The sequence below is a fragment of the Panthera tigris genome, chromosome D4 (genome assembly GCF_018350195.1).
Source record: "Panthera tigris isolate Pti1 chromosome D4, P.tigris_Pti1_mat1.1, whole genome shotgun sequence".
NCBI classification, from domain to species: Eukaryota; Metazoa; Chordata; class Mammalia; order Carnivora; family Felidae; genus Panthera; species Panthera tigris.
The window spans coordinates 6,800,412-6,814,707 of NC_056672.1; the positions used below are offsets into that span (position 1 = coordinate 6,800,412).

Genomic DNA, 14,296 nt, shown 5'->3' on the forward strand with positions numbered 1-14,296 from the left:
CTGTAGAACCAGGCCTAGGACTCAACTCTTCTGCTGTGCCCCCCATTCTTCTGAAGAGAATATTTGATGAGGCAGAGGCTGCAAATACTGACTGAAAAGAGATATTGATAATTGAAAAGAATTGTTCACAGATTAAAATTTTCCTTCAATTACTATTATTTGGTATTACTGTTCACAGCAGTCATTACTACCCTCTTCTGCTCTCCAGAAGGAAGACTCCAGAGTGTAGAGGTTTTGCTGTGTTGATCGCTATGTTCCTGAAACCATGGCTGACCTTCCGTAAGTACTAATTGAAACAAGCAAACAAAAAAATGAATCAATATGAATAATAAAAAGGTGATGTTATCAATTATGCCTCAGTAAAGCTGAAAAAAAAATACACTGAGAAAAATCCACTGCCCTTATTTTATTTTTTGTAAGTGAAGTTATGGGGGCGCCTGGGTGGCTCAGTAGGTTGAGCATCCGACTCTTGATTTCAGCTCAGGTCATGCTCCTAGGGTCGTGGGGTCAAGCCCCGCATCAGGTTCTGAGCTAAGTGTGGAGCCTGCTTAAGATTCTCTTTCTCTCTCTCTCTCTCTCTCTCTCTCTCTCTGCCCCTCTCCCCTGCTCACACACACATTCTCTCTAAAATAAGTAAACAGATAAAATAAAGCAAAGTTATGTTAGATTGGATTTGTTTTATTCTATGACTGGATAAAAAGTATATAGATTCATTACAGCGTTTTCAAATGAAACAGAAAAGTGAAAAAACAAATGAACACGTCACACGCATTAGGACGGCAAGCACAGAACAGAGGCCATGGGAGGACAGGGTGAGAAAGCGGCCGTGTGCAAGCCCAGAGGAGGGCTCTCACCGGACGTCAATCCTGACGACACCTTGATCTGGGACTCCCAGCCTCCAGAGCTGTGAGAAAACAAAAAGTAAAGCCTCTCAGTCTATGGCATTTTGTGGCCACTGGAGCAGACAAATACAGGATACGCTTCTCCTGTATAGGTTCTCCTGAAATACAGGTTGCATTTCTGTTGGGTAAACACCTATGAGAGAGATTCCTTGGTCTTATGGTAGGTGTGTATTTAACTTGACAAGAAATTGCCAAACTGTTTTCCAGAGTCGCTGCATCATTTCGTGTTGACATCAGCTGTAGTTGCCCCACATCCTCGTCAATATTCGGTGTTACCTGGTGAGGCCTTTGCTTTTTTGTTTTTTGTTTGTTTTAATTTTAGCTATCCTGGTGGGATATACTGGTATCTAATTATGGTACTATTTTACATTTTCCTTTTCTTTTTTATTTTTTATTTTATTTTTTTTTGAGAGAGAGACAGAGAGCGAGAGAGAGATCAAGTGGGAGAAAGGGCCAGAGGGAGAGACAGAGAGGGAGAGAGAGATCCTCAAGCAGGCTCCATAATGAGCAGGACTCAATCCCACCATCCTGGGATCATGACCTAAGCCAAAATCAAGAGTCCAGTGCTCAGTCAACTGAGCCATCCAGGCACCCCTACATTTTCCTGATGATGTTAAGCATCTTTCCTACATGTGCCTACATGTTAATCGTAGGTCTTCTTTGATGATGTATTTGTTCACATTTGTTTCCCTTTTTGTTATCAGGTTGTGTTTTGTTATTATTGAGGTGTTAAGGGGTCTTTACCTATCCTAGGTATAAGCATTTCATTCAGTATATGTTTTGCAAAGATTTTCTTCCAGTCTGTCTTGCCTTCATATTTTCTGAACATTGTCTTTCAAAGGGCCTAAGTTTTTAGTTTTTATTTATTTATTTATTTACTTACTTTATTTATTTATGTTTATTTTTGAGAGAGAGAGGGAGAGAGAGAGAGAGAGAGAGAGAGAGAGAGGGAGAGAGAAAGAGATGCGTGCATGCATGAATAGGGGAGGGACAGAGAGAGAGGAAGACACAGAATCCGAAGCAGGCTCCAGGCTCTGAGCTGTCAGCACAGAGCCCGATGCGGGGCTCAAACCCATGAACTGTGAGATCATGACCTGAACCGAGGTCGGATGCTTAACCGACTGAGCCACCCAGGCACCCTGCTAAGTTTTTATTTTTAATAAAGTCTAATTTATAAGGTTTTTCTGTTATGGTTCATGCTTTTTGGGTTCTAAGAAATCTTTACCTAAACAAAAATGACAAAGGTTTTCCCCTACATTTCTTTCAGAAGTTTTATAGTTTTTTGAAAGTTTATTTATTTTGAGAGAGACAGGGACAGAGCACACAAGTGGGGGAGGGGCAGAGAGAGAGGGAGACAGAGAGAATCCCAAGCGGCCTCTGCACTCCTAGTGCAGAGCCCGATGTGGGACTCGAACCCACGCACTGTGAGGTCATGACCTGAGCTGAAATCAAGAGCCAGATGCTTAACCAACTCAGCCATCTAGGCGCCCCAAAGTTTTATGATTTTTAACTTTTACATTGAGGTGTATGATCCACTTTGAATTAATTACGGCACATGATGAGAGGTAAGAATTGAGTTCATGTTTTTCCAGAAGGATATCCTATTATTCTAGCAACATTATTATTTTTTGTAAGTAATCTCCACACCCAACATAGGGCTCAAACTCACAGCCCCAAGATCAAGAGTTACATGCTCTACTAACCGAACCACCCAGTCGCTCCTCTACCAATATTGTTTAAAAGACCATCCTTTTCTTCTTTGTCAAAAATGAATTGACATTATTATATGTAAGTCTATTTCTGGACTCCCTATTCTGTCCCATCCATATGCCTATCTTTACATCAACACCACGCTGTCTTAATTACTATAGCCTTACAGTAAATCTTGAAATCTGGTAAAGTTCCCCATTCCTATTCTTTCTTAAGTTTGTTTTGGCTGATCTAGATTTTTTCTATTTCTCCACAAATTTTAGAATAAACCCATCAATTTCTATTTAAAAAAAACAAAAACAACAAACCCAAACAACCTACTGACACCGTGACCAAGACTATGTTAAATCTATAGATGATTTGGGGGAGAATTGACATAACAATAATGAGTTTCTATGCATAAACATGATACATCTAACCATTTATTTAAGTCTTCTATAATTTTTCTTGGAAATATTTTGTAATGTTCAATATTCGGTCTTTGCATTCAGTTTGTTAGATTTACCCCTAATATTTATTTTAATGTTACTACAGGGGCACAACGGTGCCTTAGTCTGTTGAGTGTTGGACTTCAGCTCAGGTCACGATCTCATGGTTCATGAGTTCGAGCCCCACATCAGGCATACTGCCGTCAGCCGGTTAGCACAGAGCCCGCTTTGGATCCTCTGTCCCCCTCTCTCTCCCCTCTCCCACTTGTGCTTTCCCCAAAATAAATAAGTATTTTTTAAAAATATTACTTCAAATGGCATTTTTTTTATTGGCATTTATTTATTTTTATTTTACATCGAAGTCAGTTAGCATATAGTGCAACAACGATTTCAGGAGTAGAACGCAGTGATTCATCCCCTATGTATAACACCCAGTGCTCATCTCAAGTGTCCTCTTTAATGCCCCTTGCCCATTTAGCCCATCCCTCCACCCACAACCCCTCCAGCAACCCTCAGTTTGTTCTCTGTATCTAAGAGTCTCTTATGTCTTGTCCCCCTCCCTGTTTTTATATTATTTTTGCTTCCCTTCCCTTCTGTTCATCTGTTTTGTGTCTTAAATTCCACATATGAGTGAAATCATATGATGTTTGTCTTTCTCTGACTAATCTCACTTAGCATAATACCCTCTAGTTCCATCCACGTTATTGCAAATGGCAAGATTTCATTCTTTTTGATTGCAAAAACTTTTTATTTGAAATGGTCTGTTGCTAGTGTATAGAAATACCATTGTTTCTCTGAATCTTGCAACTAGAACTCATTAGTTCTAGTGGATTTTTAAATTTTTTTTTAACGTTCATTCATTTTGGGGGGGGGAAGGAGAGAGAGAGAGAGAGAGGGAGAGAAACAGAGCGTGAGTGGAGGAAGGGCAGAGAGATCTAGTAGCTTTTTTGTAGATTCCTTAGGATTTTTCACATACAGCCCCATTTGTGAACGAGACAGTTGTGTTTCTTCCTTTCCAGTCTTCCTTGCCTTATTGCACTGACCAGCACCTCCAGAACAATGTGAAAGAGACACGATGAGGGTAGACATCTTTGTCTTGTTCCTTACCTTCGGAAGAATATATTCACCATTAAGTATGATGTTAGCTTTAGGCTTGTTTTCTTTTGTTCTGTATGCTTTGGTATCTTGTTAAATCCTGCTGTGACTCAGAACATGGTCACTGTAAATATCTCACATGTGAATGAAAAGAACATTATCTATCTACCTATTGAGATCTCCTACATTTTCTCATTTTAACACTTCCCCACATGTCTTATATGCATATTACATTAACATCTTAGAGTTGTATCACCCCAATAGATCATATATATATATATATATTTTTTTTTTAATTAATTAACTTTGTTTACATCTTGGAAAACTTTAGTTATCAGTATAAAAAGGCTTCCTCATTCTGCTTTCTTCCTCCTTCCTTCTGAATGCCATTAGGTGGCATTTCATCATACGGATGGACCACACTTGACTTAACCAGTGTATCCCACTTTGAGGGGTATTTTTTGTTTTGGGAGTTTTGTTTTTTAATCAGGAAGGCAAATTTCTCTCTCTCTCTCTTTTTTTCCCTTTTCTTCTTTTTAACCTTTTGACCCCTTTCTCTCATTTCTCCCACTCTCCACCCCTTGCCTCTGGCAGCTATCAGCAGTCTGTACTCTGTATCCAGGAGCTTGGCTTGTCGTTGATGTTGTGTGTGATTCCACATAGAAAAGAGAAGCATGGTATTTGTCTCTCTCTGACTTATTTCACTTAGCATAATGCCCTCAAAGTCCATCAGTGTTGCAGTAAATGGCAAGGATTTATTCTTTTTTTTTTTTTTTTTTTTTAACATTTATTTTTGAGACAGAGAGAGACAGAGCATGAACGGGGGAGGGGCAGACAGAGAGGGAGACACAGAATCTGAAACCGGCTCCGGGCTCTGAGCTGGCAGCACAGAGCCCGATGCGGGGCTCGAACTCACAGACTGTGAGATCATGACCCGAGCTGAAGTCGGACGCTCAACCGACTGAGCCACCCAGGCGCCCCAGGATTTATTCTTTTTGATGACTAAGTAACATTTCTTGGTATATACCACATTCCATTGCATACACCACAATTTCCTTATCCATTCATCCATCGATGGACAATTAAGTTGTTTCCATATCCTGGCTATTGTAACTAATGCTGCAATGAACATGAAGGTCCATGTATCCTTTCGAATTAGGGTTTTCGTTTTCTTCTGACCAATACCCAAATGTGGAGTTGCCGGATCGTATGGTAGTTCTATTTTTAATATTTTGAGAAAACTCCATAGTGGTTTTCAGAGTGGCTGAGCCAATTTACATTCCCACCAGTGAGGCACAAGGGTTCCCTTTTCTCCACATCCCCGCCAACATTTACTATTTCTGGTCTTTAGCCATTCACTTTACAGCCATTCTAACAGGTATGGGTGGTATCTCACCATGGTTTTGATTTGCACTCCCCTGACGATTAATGATGTTGAGCATCATTTCATGTACCTGTTGGCCATCTGTATGTCTTCTTTGGGAAAGTGAAATTCCATTGTATGAATATACTACATTCTGTTTATCTATTCATCTGTCGAAGGAGGTTTGAGTTGTTTCCACCTTTTGGGTATTATGAACGATGTTGCTGTAAACACTCACGTACAAGTTTTTGTGTAGACCTAAGTTTTCAGTTCCCTGGGGTATATACCTAGCATTGGAACTGGGTTATATGGTAACACTATGTTTCATTGAGAAATCGCCGGATTGTTCTAAAATTACTGCACCATTTTACATTTCCACTGGAAGTGCATGAGAATCCCAGTTCCTCCACATCTTCACCAACACTTGTGTGATCTGACTTTATTGTAACCTTCTTACTTTCCGATTTTTCTTTTTCCCTACCTCCTTCACTCACTTCTCTATTTCCTCCCCTCATTTGGACAAATCTTCAGAATTTCTTTTCTTTTTAAATATTTTTTAACACTTATTCATTTTTGAGAGACAGAGAGAGACAGAGCATGAGTGGGGAAGGGCAGAGAGAGAGGGAGACACAGAATCAGAAGCAGGCTCCAGGCTCTGAGCTGTCAGCACAGAGCCCCATGTGGGGCTCAAACCCACGAACCACAGGTTCATGACTTGAACTGAAGTCAGACACTTAACCAACTGAGCCACCTTGGCGCTCTTAACTCTTCAGAATTTCTAATATTACTGAGACCCTAAAATAGTTCCACCCAGGAACCCTTTCCCTTGTATTAGATCCTAAACTTCTCTTCAGTTAAAGTCGCTACCGGCCTCTAACTCATTTCTACTATGCGCATTTTTGGATTTCTAATCCTCAACAGCCAAGCCCCCATCTAAATGCACTGCGCCCTGTCAGTGTTTCTGATCTCAGGGTTTGAAAAGAATCCTCAAAGTTTCTTAGTCTTGTTCATTTTATGAAAGAAGGATGTGGAGAGAAGACTGAATAAAAAGAAGGTGGGAAATAAGAGAAGGGAAGCAGAGGGAGGAGACAGGAGGGAAGCACCAAGCTTATGCCTGACATTTTACATAATCTTATTCAAATCTCACAACGACCCCAAAAGATTGGTGTTACCTTTCCCCTGTTTCAAAAATGAGGGGACTGAAGCTAAGAGAAGTTAATTATTTTGTTTGAGGTCCCCCAACCTGTGAGAGTCGAACTTAGCTACTTGCAACTACAAATCCTGTGGTCCAGGAAACTCGAATTTCAAGGAGAATGACCCTCATGGGTGTATGATTACCTTATTCCTCGGTCCTGGGACAGACATACCCTGGATGGACCACGGTTCCAGCAGTGAAGGGGGATTATTAGGAGAATAACACAGTGTCTTGTTTCTGAAGGGAAGTCAGTGCTGTGATGGGAGTAGTTTTATCTCAAAGGACAGGAGATGCCTCTGGCTAGGAGAAAATAGGCTGGGAAGTATGTCCCTCCAGCAAGGTTATGGTATTTGTCACCTGGAAGGAACTCCAGAGTTAGATATGTGAGACAGTATAGAAAATTCCAGGAGGAAACTTCAGAACATGGGTTACCTCAGAGCAAAGGAAGCTACTCATATTTCTACAAATTATTCAAAGAGCAGTAGCGGGTGCCTGGGTGGCTCAGTTGGTTAAGCGGCTGACTTCAGCTCAGGTCATGATCTCACAATTCGTGAGTTCAAGCCCCACCTCAGGCTCTGTGCCAACAGTTCGGAGCCTGGAGCCTGCTTTGGATTGTGTGTGTGTGTGTGTGTGTGTGTGTCTCTCTCTGCCCCTCCCCTGCTCACACTGTATCTCTCTCTCAAAAAATAAATAAACATTAAAAAAAGATAAAACAAGATCAGTAGCAATTTATAAAAATAGAACAAGGTCATTACACAACCAAGTTCATTTGTTTCATTTTTGCCTTTGACTTGTAGGTCTTGCTTTTGAAAATATTTTTGAAAAATTAAATCTTGTTGCATAACTAACAAAGTCAAACCGTTAAATCATAATCAGAGAGAAGTCTGATCTCCATCTCTATCTCTGTTCCATTCCCTCCCCCTAGAGGTAATCAGCATTTTTTGTTTTTTAATTTGTTCTTTTAACTTTGTTTTTTATTTTATCTTTCTATTTCAATTTCTTTCTTTCTTTTCTTTCTTTCTCTCTCTCTCTTTTTTTTTTTTTTTTTTAAGTAATCTCTGTGCCCAAGGTGGGGCTCGAACTCATGACCCTGAGTTGCATGCTCTACTTACTAAGCCAGCCAGGGACCCCTTATGTATTTTTAAAAAATATATAAGGTAGGGGCGCCTGCCTGGCTCAGTCAGTGGAGCATACAATTCTTAATCTCAACGTTGTAAATTCGAGTCCCACGTTTGTTGGGTGTAGAGATTATTAAAAGATGAAATCTTAAAATATGGGATATTCATTTCCTCTTCCCCTTTTAGTTAAACAGTAGTATATTACCTTAGTTTGGCAATCCTGCTTTTTCCCCCTGGATATCATGTCATAGCAGTACATAGAGGTATTTCTTACTTGTTTTTAGAGCTATGTACTAATTCTAGTATGTGAATGGGTCCTAGTTTATGAAAGCATTCTGTGATGGATGATCGTTGAAGTTGTTTCCACTTTTTTGGTTTTGCAAACAGTGGTCACTGAGTAACCTTATGTATCTTTTTGTATTTTTGTCAGTGGATCTTTAGGCTTGAGGCCTAAAAGTGGGATATTTGGATCGACAGGTTAATATCTATGCAATTTTACTAGATAGTGCCAAATTCCCCTTGCCCTGGATTATACCATTTTTGCGTTCCCACCAGCAAAAAATTAAAGTGCTTGTTCCCTGACTGCTTTGTCAACACGTTTTGCTGTCTAAACTTTTAGATTTCTGCCAATCTGAGAGCTGGGGAATAGTATCTTCGTGCAGTTTTCATTTGCATTTCCTTTAAGTGTGACTGTACATCTTTTCACATATTTAAGGGTCCTTTATTTTCATTATTGTGTGTGTGTGAATTGTGTGTGTATATCTCCTGTCTATTTTCCACAAGGTGATGGTTTTCCTTTTCTTCTCCAAGTGATGAAGCCCTTCGTCTATTTATGAAGGATACTGATGGTGATGTGCTGAGAGCCCGCCTACAAGCGCCGATTGTTAAATCGTCAGGAATTTTGTGACCCAGCTGATGTCACATGGGTACAGGTGAGCGCATTTTGGCAACTTAAAATCTACTGTGGTGGGAGGGTTTACACGATGGCAATTGGCAAAGACTGTGAACCAGGAGTCCTCCTTGCTCTCCAGAACACAATCAGACAACATTAATCCTTTGTACGTCGGAAATACCTATCGCAGTTTTTAACTTGTCTTTTTATTTTGCTTATGATGTGTTTCGCTAATGCAAAAATTTTATTGTCACTGTTGTTTTGTATAGTCCAAATTTCAGTCTTTTCCTTAATTGCCTCCGGATTTTGAGTTCAGGAAGTTTCCCCAATTCCTTAATTAAGGAGGAATCCGCTCTTACTTCCTTCTAGTAATTATACAGCTTTGTTTCTTTAAAAAGTTTTTAAATCTTTGACCCATCCGGAATTCATCTTGTGTAGAGAAACGGATATGACTGTCTGGCTACCTATTTACCCCAATACTATTTACAAAGAAGGACTTTTTCCTCCATTGATTTCAGATGCGACCTTTATCACATATTAAATTTCCAGATGCAGTTATGTTTGGATTTTCTACTCTGTTTCATTGATCTATGTATTCATGTCCCAATACCATCATCTTATTGTACAAGCTTACAATGTTTTTTTAAAAATTTTTTTAATGTTTATTTACTTTTGAGAGAGAGACGGAGTATGAGTGGGGGAGGGCAGAGAGAGAGAGGGAGACACAGAATCCGAAGCAGGCTCCAGGCTCCGAGCTGTCAGCACAGAGCCTAATGTGGTGCTCGAACCCACAAACCCTGAGATCATGACCTGAGCCCGAGTCAACCGCTTAACCGACTGGGCCACCCAGGAGCCCCAAGTCTTATAATGTTTTAATGACTGGTAGGGCTGGCCTCATTTTCTTCTTTCTCAGAGCTTTCCCAAATATTCTCATTGATTTAATTTTCCAAGGCTCCTTCTTCTGTTGCTTTTGCAAAGTGTTTTAAAAAAAAATATGGGCTTGGGCCGCCTGGGTGGCTCAGTCGGTTAGCGTTCAACTTCGACTCAGGTCATGATCTCACAGTTCACGAGTTCAACCCCGCAACGGGCTCTGTGCTGATAGCTCAGAGCCTGGAGCCTGCTTCGGATTCTGTCTCCCTCTCTCTCTACCCCTCCCTCACTCTCGCTCTGTCGCTCTCTCAAAAATAAACAAACATTTTAAAAAACAACAACAACAACATGGCCTTGTATTTTCTGACTTCTGCCTCCTCTGTAGGGTCCATAACCCTACTTTAGTTGAGACCGTCTCTTTCTTTTTCCCCTGATGTTCTTGTCCTGGATAAGGTGAATTCTACTCACAGACGTTTCCTCGGACAGAAAGCATTATGTAAACTTCATCTAGCATTGTGAATCACTAATCCTGTTCCTGAGTAGCTATGGGATCTGGGGGCAAAACCATCTCCAGATTTTTTCAACTATACATTGAAAATAAAAAATAACCTATTTCATAGGGGGTTTGTTTTGTGCAATTAGAAATAATTTTCAGGCAGTTCTCAGTCCTACCTGTCAGTAGAATTTGACTCACTTAATTACTCCCTCCTTGGAACACAACTGGCTGACTTCCAGCTGACCCCACACTCACCCTAACTAACTTACCTTCCCCCTCAGGCTCCCTCAGTGTTGCCTCCTCAGCCTAGAAAGTGGGGGGACTCCAGAACTCAGATTTCAGACCTCTTCTCCTCTCATCTAAATTCACTCCCCTAGTGAGTTTATACTATCTTCGGAATTTAAAGGATGACTCCCGGGGGCCTAGGTGGCTCAGTCGGTGACACGGTTACACGTCAGATTCTTGGTTTCGGCTCAAGTCATAATCCCAGGGATGGAACCCGATGTCAGGCTCCTCGCTGAGCACGGAGCCTGCTTAGGATTCTCTCTCTCTCTCTCTCTCTCTCTCTCTCTCTGCCCTTCCCCTGTAATCCCCCCCCCCAAATTTAAATAAATAAACATTCCCAAATTTTGTATCTCCAGCCCAGACCTGCACTACATACTCAAAATCTGTACATCTAACTGCTTCCTTATCAACTCCCACTGGACGTCTCAAAGATATTACCACTTTAATGTATCCCAAAACAACTCTAATATTCTCCCCCAAACCTGTTTCCCTTACGGTCCTCCCAATCATCTCAGTTAATGACAATTCTGTTCTTCTAGCAGCTGGGGGGGGGGGCACTTTTTGTCCACTCTCTAATCCACCTACCCCTGGGTTCATCCATGTGGCCACAAGTGGCAGTGATGAGGTCTTGGACTGGTGGGGGTTCGGAGTTAACAGCCAAGAAAGAATTCTTGAGACGTCTTCGGTGCAAAAGGGTGATTTTACTGGGGCGCCTGGGTAGCTCAGTCAGTTAAACGTCCGACTTCAGCTCAGGTCATGATTTCACAGTTCATGAGTTTGAGCCCCACATCGGGCTCTGTCCTGACAGCCCAGGGCCTGGAGCCTGCTTCAGATTCTGTGTCTCCCTCTCTCTCTGCCCCTCCCCTACTCATGCTCTGTCTCTCTAAAATGAGCAAATGTCAAAAAAAATTTTTTTTTAATTTTTTTTTTTTTTTAAATGGCCATTTTATTAAAGCACAGGGATAGGATTCATGGACAGAAAGAGCTGCACGAGGGTTGTGCAGAGTGACCAGTTATATACTATGGAGTTGGGGAGACAGAGTCAAATGGGAGGCCTCCAGAGGGACTGTGATGTGCTAAGGAGGACTCCCAGGACACCTGAGGCCTTGCTGTCTTCAAGCAAAGGTGGTTTTCCCTCTAGTGAGGCATTAACATCAGGACAGCAGGGGGTTTCTGGAGAAACGTTCTATTCTGTATGTGCCTCAAGTATTTGCCAATGGGCTGCAGGTTATAAGGAAGTTTAATCTTACCTGCCATTTCCTTCTTGCCTTTGTTCCCACATCACTGTGGACGGGAGGGTGACGTTGGGGCTCCAGGATATGAGGTTTCTGGAGATTAGGCTGTTGATAAGATTGCCTTTTTCTTGGAATTTACTAAGATATTTGTAAACTGATGGAGACTCCCATCAGCAGGACTGGGGTCTCCATCAGTTAAGTATTTGTTTTCTTTCCTCCCCTTTGTCCTTGGGCAGCCAAGGTGCCTGAGGAATGCCACCAGTATCCAACCTGGGGCGGGGGAGGGGGGTGATGCCAGCTTGTGCTTCCCCCTCGGCTCGCCTGATGCTCTCTCATCACCAGCTCAGCTTTTCCAGGCCGGAATGACTGTGACGGCCCGGCGTCCCGCCACAGGGTCTATCTCAGGCTTCTTCAGACCCTGACTTCTGCAGGATTCCTAGAAGGCAAGCCCCAGCACACAAGCCCTTCCTGAATCTCTTGTCCACGTACATCCTCTGAGGTATTACCGTGAACTCAGCCCTTACCGCACTAGGCCCCGCGAATGCCTATGTATGGAGAAATGCCCGTGTTAGGCCTAGCCGCCCAGACACCTCCCACAGCTCGGCACTTACTTACTCATTTGTCATCAACGAACTTTAGCAAAGCTGCAATTAGTCGACAGCTTTGTGGGGCCTGTTGATGTGACCACAACACTCAGCTTTTTTTCTCCCCGATGACAGGATGATTCCTCTGCTGTTTTGTTTGTTTGTCTAAACATTTTTTTTTTCTAAGCCAAACTTCCTCAAGATTTTCTTTTAGGGCCCTTTTGCAGCTAAAAGCTCAAATGTTCCCGGCGTTGGAGATTAGAAGTACTTTCTCTACACCTTCAGGTTTTCTAGTGTTTCCCCACGTGGACTTGTGCAGACTTTTCCCTTCTTTTGTCACTTCTATTTTGTAAGTTTTCCACTCCTTTCGTTTGTGTTCTTTTTCCTTACGTAATCCCTTCCTTGGCTTTCCTTGGGTTATTTTGATGGCCTTTGTCTAACTACGTGAACTGAATGTGTAAGTCATTTGTTTTCATTCTTTTTTTTTTTTTTTTTAAATGTTTATCTTTGATCTCTCTCAAAGAGAGAGAGAGAGACAGAGTGTGAGCAGGAGAGGGGCAGAGAGAGAGGGAGACAGAATCTGAGGCAGGCTCCAGGCTCTGAGCTGTCAGCACAGAGCCTGACGGCGAGGCTTGAACTCACGAGATCATGACCTGAGCCTAAGTTGAACGCTCAACCCACTGAGCCACTGAAGCACCCCTGTTTTCATTCTTTCTTAATCATGAATAAATATCACAAGCTATTCAATGTCTTCCTTCCTCCTTTCCTTCCTTCCTTCCTTCCTTCCTTCCTTCCTTCCTTCCTTCCTCCTTCCTTCCTTAAAATGTTTATTTTTGAGAGTGGGGGAGGGCCGGGGGGGGGGGGGAGATACAGAATCTGAAACAGGCTCCAGGTTCTGAGCTGTCAGCATAGAGCCCAATGAGGGCTCGAACTCATGAACTGTGAGATCATGACCTGAGGCAAAGTAGGATGCTTAAGAGACTGAGCCACCCAGGAGCCCCATCTAAGTGCAGTGCCTCCTACCCATTAAACGCCCCCTCCAGCCCCCCAGCCCCCACCCCGCCATCCAGTCCCCCAGCTCAGATACACTTACCCTGTGGCTGGCATTGTAGTGGACACACGTTATTTTAACAACTCATACCAATCTTCCAGGCCCGTGTTACAGGTGAAATAAGCACTCAGATGTCTGTCTTGCGATGCCTGGCTGACTCAGTCAAAACAGCATGCAACTCTTGATCTCAGAGTCATGAGTTCGAGCCCCACCTTGGGTGTGGAGATTACTAAAAAGAAAAATAAGTAAACTTAAAAAAAAAAAAAAAAGTCAGTCTTGTGTTTCCATTCCTGGAATAGAAATATTTGAACAGTTTTAAGGCTTTGCCCCCTAACCGTGCCTTCCTCCCTCCGTCCTCTAACTCAACACCCAGAGCAAATGCCATCTCTGCAAAGTAAAGGTTCCTAAAGCACTGACCACCTGATCTAACACAGCCTCCCTCCACACTTTCACACGTTCTATTTTGTTCCTAACAGTGATCTCAAATTATCTTGCTCGTTTATTTGTTTCCTCGAGACGACCTGCCTCCACCACTAAACTTAAACTTCCAGGAACAGAAACTTGGTGTTGTTCAACACCGCATTGCCGAGGCTTCACTGAAGAAATACCCGTGGCATCAACGCGTTGCCGAAAGCAGAGAATGGAGCTTGTGCAGGAGCCGGCACTTCGAGACTCCGCTAAAAGTAACAACAGCTACTCTTGAATCTGAAAGCGTGATCCTGGGAGATCAGAGGCACCCCTCCACGGCTGGGACTCAGGGCACCTCACTGAATTTCGGCTGGGTGTCCCCTCCTGTGGTGGGGGGGTTGGAAACGAGCCTAGTCACCCATTGTGATTCTACGCACAACAACGTACCTTAAAACCTGCGCGAAAGCAAGCGGGGAGGAGGAGCGGTCGCCCGGCCGCAGAGGAGCGGGGGAGGTGCGGGCTGGGGGTGGGGGAGGAGGGGACAGTCTGGAGACCCGGGAGAGGGGGCGAGGGGGCGCAGGGGTGGGGAGGGGCGCGAAGGAGGGCCGGGGCGGGACGGGCGCGGAGCTGGGGGAGGCCGAGGGCACGCGGGGGCGCCGACGAG

At 43.0% G+C, this 14,296-nt stretch overlaps 1 long non-coding RNA gene across 2 annotated transcripts; it reads right to left on the bottom strand.

Moving 5' to 3' along the window:
* Positions 1-635: 635 nt before the first annotated feature.
* LOC107180739 lies at positions 636-14,164 on the bottom strand. 2 transcript variants are annotated; one of them, XR_001511493.2, is made up of 3 exons: positions 14,080-14,164; positions 13,267-13,453; positions 636-904 (listed from the first exon to the last, which is right to left on the bottom strand). It is a non-coding gene; the product is annotated as an uncharacterized LOC107180739 (long non-coding RNA). The 2 variants fall into 2 exon arrangements; XR_006210315.1 differs by lacking the exon at positions 14,080-14,164 and adding an exon at positions 13,833-14,040.
* Between the last annotated feature and the right edge of the window lie 132 nt (positions 14,165-14,296).